The 7,883-nt window shown below is 33.0% G+C and overlaps 1 long non-coding RNA gene across 1 annotated transcript in view; it reads right to left on the reverse strand.

Annotated features, from left to right (window-relative positions):
* LOC310899227 overlaps positions 1-7,883 on the reverse strand; it is a 128,270-nt gene that overhangs the window by 43,647 nt on the left and 76,740 nt on the right. The gene's annotated exons all lie outside the window — the stretch shown is intronic.

Here is a 7,883-nt window from a genome sequence, read left to right on the forward strand (position 1 = left end):
CCCTTCCCTCCAAACCAACAGAAATTTTGTGAGACGAGAAAGTGTAGCTCATCTCCTGGATCGTGGAGTACTGTTATTATTGTTATGCACAGTAAGGGAACCATCTATTTTTTAATTTATATTAGAAATCTAGAATTGTCTACCAAGTAAATATATTAAGTATAAAATTTAAAACTATTGTTATTCTCTTTCAAGTGATTTATAAGACTTCTGGAATGAGAATCTGGTGCTAGACTAATTTCCTTTCTCATATCTAAGTCCATATTAATTGTGAAGACTAACTGTAAGTAAACATAAACTGTAAATAACCCAAATCATGAAAATTCTCAGAAAACATGTCACATAAAACAAATTTTGAGATCACTGAAGGCCACAACTTCAAATGGAAGTTTGCCTGCAAGGGCAAACCTGTTAAGATTTAGAATAACAACATGCACTATTGAGCAAATTGTGTTACTTCTAGTATCATTGTAGCATTGCTAAATGCCAAAGAGTCTAAAGAAATCTATTATGCAAGAAAAGCTAGCCAAGGATTATTATTTTTATTTTTTTTCAGATACCAGAATAAACTTAAATTTTAAAAATGAATTTCTATAACAATTGTTTACTAACCAAAACAGTGTTTTTATGAACTGATTTACAAGATCATTGATGTCTTGCTTTTCATTAATTCTTTCATGAATTTCATGAAACACATTGGACGTAACTCTCAAACACTGCCAGATGTATCAAACAGGCTGTAATTTAACATGCTTAGGTGGGCAGAAATTCGAAGCATCCAAATTAGCCAGCACCAGTATAATATTTTTTTTCAATTTAAGAGACTAAGAATAATACCAAAATCTATTTTGATACCCTGAAATGTATTCTATATAAAACTTTTACAAAAATTTCAAGAAGCTATTGTATAACCCATAAAAAGCTGAACACAAGCATTTATGTAAAAATAGAATTCTGAAATTTGAAATAGGTGGAGGCAACTGTCACAATTTTGCCAGCAAACAACAACAACCTCCACCAAACAAATGAAACACAGTTTTGCACTTCCCTTACTTGGTTATTTTTTTATCCCCCCCCAAACCCCCCGCCTTCCCCTGCACATGGAAACATGCAGCTTCAGGAAATATATAAAAAAACTGGACACATATCCTGAATAAAAACTAAAAAAAAAAAAAAAAACAACACTGGTGCCAACATAATAGGATACCATTTGCTCTGCCTCAATTTTCAGACTCTGAAGTTGGAACTTCTGCTATAGTCATGAGAGAGAACAACTGAACCAACAACATTGCAATGAGGCATTTATTAGTTTCCTAATGATGTGGACATACAGGAGTGTGTCCTACAAAAAGTCATGGAGTTGATTAAGCAACTGAAGTGCCTTTCAAAAGAGGTGAGACAGATCTGGTATTGTTCTGTCTAGAGAAGAAATGCTCAGTGAGAATCTCATCAGTGTGTATAAATACATGGTAGAGGGTGGTAAACAGATGTAGCCAGACTATTCTCAGCGGTGCCCAGTGATAGAACGGGAGATACTGGACACAAACTGAAACTCAGGAAATTCCATGTAAACATCAGATTTTTATTTTATTTTATTTTTCTTGCAAGGATGGTCAAACACTGGCACATATTGCCTGGAGAATTTGTGGAGTCTCCAACTTTGGATATACAGAGAAATTATATGGACATAGCCCTGAGCAAACTGTACTAGGTCGCACTGTTTTGGACATAGGCGTTCAAGTAGGCAGTCTCCAGAGGTCCCTTCCTACCTTAGCTATTCTGAGATTCTGTGATATAGATATAGATAGATAGATAGATAGATAGATAGATAGATGAGACAGATAACCACAGAATGAAACTTGAATACTAGTTCTATAAACAATCATAGATCTAGGTAAGAATCAGTTTCACCTATTTCTGTGTTGTTCAACATCATCTATAGTCAGATGTAGTTTGTATATCTGAGTGGGTGTAGAACAGGAAGACATGTCAGTGCTCTTTAAACAATACATGAAAGTGTCCAAGTCATAAATATTATGTCAAGGACTTGTTATAAAATGAAACAAACAAACTAACAAGACAGAAAAAACATGTTAATACTGTGCTTTTTAGGATCACTAAATGGTTATTGTTTAGGAAAAGTACATGGAATCTGATCTGCAGCAACATAAACCAGTGAGATAATAATAATAATAATAATAAAAATTATTTATTAAAAATAAAATTATTATTATTATTATTATTCTACTGTCACGTAAAATAATTTTTAAATTCAAATGAACATATTTTTAAAATCAACCAGTTTTGAATACTTTTTTCCTCTCTGGAGCTCTTACAGTTATTTTAGAAAAAGTTTAGAGAGTCTCTAGATTCAGATGCAATTACGCTTTGATAAGAATAAACACAGCTAAATCAGTGTTCTTTATCTTCTGCAATTTCCTTTCTGCCCCTGCCACACTTTCCTTTCTTTCTATCACACAAAGACTCATATAGCTATTTATTTTTAACAACATCTTATTATAGGATGCAATACAACAGCTATACTCCACTATCTAATTTTATGTGGTAGAGATAAAGTTGTCTCTGTTTCAAACTGTACAGATCACCCTGTGCACCACTAACTGTCTTAAGGCAGGGTGTCTGCAATTATCCAGACTTCCTCTACAATTGGAGAGAACAGCAGTTTTCATAGGAAGATTCATTTCTATCCTAAAATGAGTGTCCTGAATAGGTCAAGCCTATTTTCAAATATTTTCAAGCCAAACCACTTTTCAAAGGTGTTTCTTTTTTTGATTGCCTAGGAAAGGAATGTGAAAACTAGTTCAAAACTGACCATTTAAACCTTCTATTCCATATGGGGACTAGATAAGAGGAATCTGTCTTTACTGTCCATGGCAATATTGATAAATATATATATATAAAAATATGGTTAAATTACTTCAAAAAACAAACAGTATTTCAAATTAATACTCATTATTTAAACTTTTTAACTTTAGAGGTTGAAGTCACATAGGAATCTTTGCAGAAATATGAAAAGGTGTATTTCAGAACTGTCAAGGTCTACGAGTGTATGACTGTATCCAACAAGCTACAGATGTCTGGAAAACAGCTTTTGGCAAAAAAATAATAATAATAAAAAAAAGTGAATACAAATACCTGGGAACAAGTGTAAGCTGAATGAACTTAAGATGATGACAATTTTATAAGCACAAGATTTTAGCCTCTGTACGGTTGGAACAGTTAAATAATTACATGTCACCATGACAAAAATCAGATATAGAAACCTGAAAATAACACCAGCTTACATTAACCAATATCAAGATGGATGTTTCCATCTGACTCAGTTCCCTTTGAAGCCACTAAGCTCTGTTGAAAAAAATGTTAATGTACTAATTCTGAGCTAAGTTTACAAAGAAGTAAAACAAACTCAAGGAAGCTCAATGAAGATTTCAAAAAAAAAACATTTGACATTCACACACACACACACCAAAACAAACAAACAAACAAAAAACAATAAAAATAAATCAGAGCATTGCATAATAACAAGGTATATGTACTTGCATCATTTTATGAATATCTTTTGTAAACAGTGTAGACATATACAATTGAACTTTTTGCACAAAGTAAAATTATTTTCTGAAGTAGGTATACATTTCTTATGAAATCTATTCAGTAAAATATTATATTTATAGATGATGTCAGAATCCAAACAAAGGGTTTTAGTATGATTTATTAGCAAACTATGGTGTCAAAACAAGGATTTTAATATACCTTAGGAAAGTTATTTATTTTCATGGCGCAGTAGACGGATGTTTGTTATAGAAGTTATTAGATTTTGTGGAAGGGATAGTAATTCATGAAAAACAAATTACACTGCCTAGAGAAAAAACAAAGCTGCATTTATTGACTTGGATATAACAGCATACTAAGGATTTACATGGCATTTAAAGAGATTTTGAGGCATGGCCATAAAAATTAGTACTCTTTCTTGTGCAAAATCTGATTAGTAAAAACATATAACAAGTCAAATCCAGAAGGAAACTATTTGATTTAATTTTGGCAATACTTTCAGAAGTTCACTTTGTCCATAAAAACTTTTTTTCAGGTTTTATTTTGTACTCATGAATCTCAGAACTAAACCAGTCTAAACATTCATTCTGGAACACTGTAAGAAGCTATTAGCAATTCTGTTTCAAATAGGCTAGCAGTAAGGAATTGACACAATAAGTCCAAGCCCCTAAGAATTCTGTAATTCTATGAAATATTTAACATAATCACACACCAGTCTATTTCATGGCTGTATACCCTCCCATGGATGCAACATTCAGGTAAGATGTTTCACAAAACCAAATAAATAATAAAAATGACCAGCAATAATTCTTATCTTAAGCTTAGAAAAAATATTTAATAAAAAGATTCTTTCTTTGCTAATCAGAGGTTAAAAAAAGTTACAAAAATTATGAAAATAATTTAATTCCACACATAAGTACCTCAGATTGTGTTAGAATATGCCCTTTTCATTGTTTATTATTCCTAAAACAACAAACTCCATATGTGTCCAGATTAAAATTTCAAGTAGTTATTTGGCTGATAAGCAGTCAATTAACTAATACTACAGCATATCATCTTCAGATTTTCTCCAGAAAGTGTAGTCCCCTCAGAAATTTAGAGTCACACTTTGCTAAAGGATTGGGAATAAACCATTCTGGGCTCAAGCAAAAATTCCTTAGAAAAAATTCTAGTGAAATAAAATTAAATAACAAAACCCAGCAACAACAAAGCAACAATGACAACAGCAGCAACAACAGAGATTTATTCCATTTAGGTCGAAGAACGCAAACAAACTTGTGTATCTGATTTCCAGAACAATACTCAAAGATCATCAATAAGGATATATCTCAAATTGCCTGCATGAGTTTGTACTGATATTCAAACACTTTTTAAATTTCCAAATGGTTTATACACATGCATACAGACCGCTTACCTTCTTAATAAAATACAGATGGATAGACATAGAGATATATTGCCTGTTTAAAGAACTGTCTGTATAAAAATCAGGTTTCCCTTAAAGGCAAATGACCCAGTACTAAAGCTGTATTCACATATTGTGCCTGTGTGCACAGCCCTAAATGGTGTGCTGGACCTCCTTTACAGTCTTGCACTTTGTTCTGTGCATATAAGGAGACTTTCCACTACATGCAATGTGAGTCCATTTCCAGTATGCCACATAAATTACAAACTGTTTTTTCTTTCCAATACATGCAGATAGCTTTGAGATGCATAATCATCATTAAAATGATGCCACCAAAGTTCCAAAACCTTATAATTTCTTTATTTTATGCCCTCACCTAAGCATGATTCTTTTCAGTGTTCAAGCATTTTCTTCTTATCAGACATCTTCAAGTTGTGATGGATCAGACAATTAAATACACAACACTTCAAAAAATGCATAATAAAAGTTGTTTGTTTGTTTAAAGAGAAAAGTAGAAGAGGAAAATCATGTTAGATGAGATCACATGTTTTCACATATCTTGCAAAAACCATCAGATGAAGTTCATTTCTCAGAATTCCATTTACAGTTGCTTGAAACTATTTTATTCTGGCAGGCAGCTGAAAGGAAGTGCAAGTTAGCCACCCAAAGATGCACAGCAAATTCATCAGTAATAAAATTGCTAACAGACACCATTGTAGGAAATTACAGTTCCACGGAAACTTCCCAGGAGGTGATTTATGAAGTGATTTCTCTCAGCAAGCATCACCTTAACAGCTAACCTGGGTGATTCAGAACTTGAGTTCTGAATATTTCAATGGGTTGGCTGATGTACTTAAATTTGTCTATACCATTACAAGACAAAGTGACTGCAATAATTGCTACTAATTTACACTATGAAGGCTACATAATAGTTGCATAAATACCAAGTTTGGCATACCACATCTTCAGTATGTCACACAGACTTATTTTACAGAAGTAGATAATTTATGCAGCTATTCTGACTCGTATTTCAAAGGCTTTGTGATGAAGGTAAGTCTGGTGAAATACAGATTCCAACAGAATCATGCATTAGAAAATGTTCCATAATGAAAGCAAAAGAGTAGACTGGAAGAGACTACTTTCTCAGTTTCAGGAGTCAGTCTTTGCAAAAATAATTCATCTCCTATGTTACACTAACTCTTCCGGCTTATCCTGTTATGAAAATAATTATTCATTTCATACTTTATTAACCCCAAGAAATCTGTTGTGCTCAGCAGCTGGGATGTACTGGATGGTTTAATAACACAAAATGAAACTGCATGCTGAAAAGCCAAACAATTCTCTCAGAAGGTACTCCATGCATAAAAGCAAGTTTTCCTTGCCTATAAAGATACCAGGGTATTAGACTGTGAATGCTGCTTTCCTAACAAAGAATTTAATGATTTCCTTAATTATCTTGAATTTTTAATGTTTTCCATGTCTGATAACAATCACCATTATAATCTAAGGAGCACAATTAGATATTCATCTAGTTAACTGTTGCCACACAAACAATACACTCAAAGTAATTTCCACTCTTATGCTGGTATTTGAAGCTGAATCTTCACACAGATATCTTCAGTTCTAATCATATTGTAGGGGGACCAAACAAATTTTTCTTATGTCTGCAACAAGCAAAATTACTTAGTCATCTTTCTTATCTAAGTTCTACGTAACCTAAGTAAGGTTTAGCTTAATTCAGTACATACAGAGACTACTAAACGAGAAATATCCTGCACTTCCTCATCCTTCTGTACCTTTTTTTCTCCCCATTTCTTTGTATCCTGTATTCAGCACTTACACCTGTCAATTTAACTCCCTCAAGTCCCCTTTTCTTCACCCAGTGCTTTCTTTGCCCATCCATTGTTTTTTCCCAGTTTCACATCCTACTTCATCCACAGCCCCACCATAATATTTTCCAAAGTTTGTAATTGGCCTTGTAGCCCACCACACCAGTCCAGCTCTACAGTCCGTTTCTCTGAGACTTGCTACTGATTGTCAATGTAATACTGCCCATCACAAGAATACAACAAGTATGCCTGCCAGCCCAATAATTTGAACACCCTGTTAGGCAGGAGAAGTGCTGTGAAAAAGTGTAGGGACATTGGCAGAGGAATTTCGGTAGCTCAAAGGCACTGCTAAGCAGTTTGAATATCATTAGTTGTTTCAAGGATAATAGTCAGTGTTTTAAAGAGCAGTAAATATTTCTAATAGCCCTGTGCTGTCTCCTACTGTAATCAGTGTCAAAGTTTCCAGAATAAAGCAGTCTATTAAAATCATTAACAAATACAACTCTGGCCGAACCAACCCTGCTTGTTTGTGAGAAGCTATTTTTTTTTTATTTTCCTTATTATTTTTTTTCCCTCCTTATCTCAAAAATATTTATTTGAAGAAACAAGAATCAGAGATTGCTTTTAAAATAATCCATAAAAATATATTCCACAAAATCACAATGAAAATAATCGTCTTTTTTGTTTAGATTTTAAAAGTGCTAATAATAAAAAATAATTTTGTGAACATAAGGCATCACACTGATGTTTTACATGATATGACATTATCTTCTTGTCCTGACCCATCCTTTCCTTCATTTTTGTATTATAACTTTTAACAGGCTTTAAGCCTATTTTCTTCTTTGTCAAGAAAATTGAATTCCTCTTTGCCCATGTTTAAGAAAAAAAACAGACTACAAGACAACAAAAGGTGCCATAAATTGAACAAAAATTCTATTTAGCTTAGTATGTTTGCTCTTATAACATCAAAAAAAAATAGATGTTTAGGATAAAGAATGGGATAAACATACTCTTCGTCTCTTCATTCTTCATTCATACTCTTCATACTCTTCATTCTTCGCCTTTCTGATTGACATGATTTG

This window comes from Anser anser, assembly GCF_964211835.1.
Source record: "Anser anser genome assembly, chromosome: 4".
NCBI classification, from domain to species: domain Eukaryota; kingdom Metazoa; phylum Chordata; class Aves; order Anseriformes; family Anatidae; genus Anser; species Anser anser.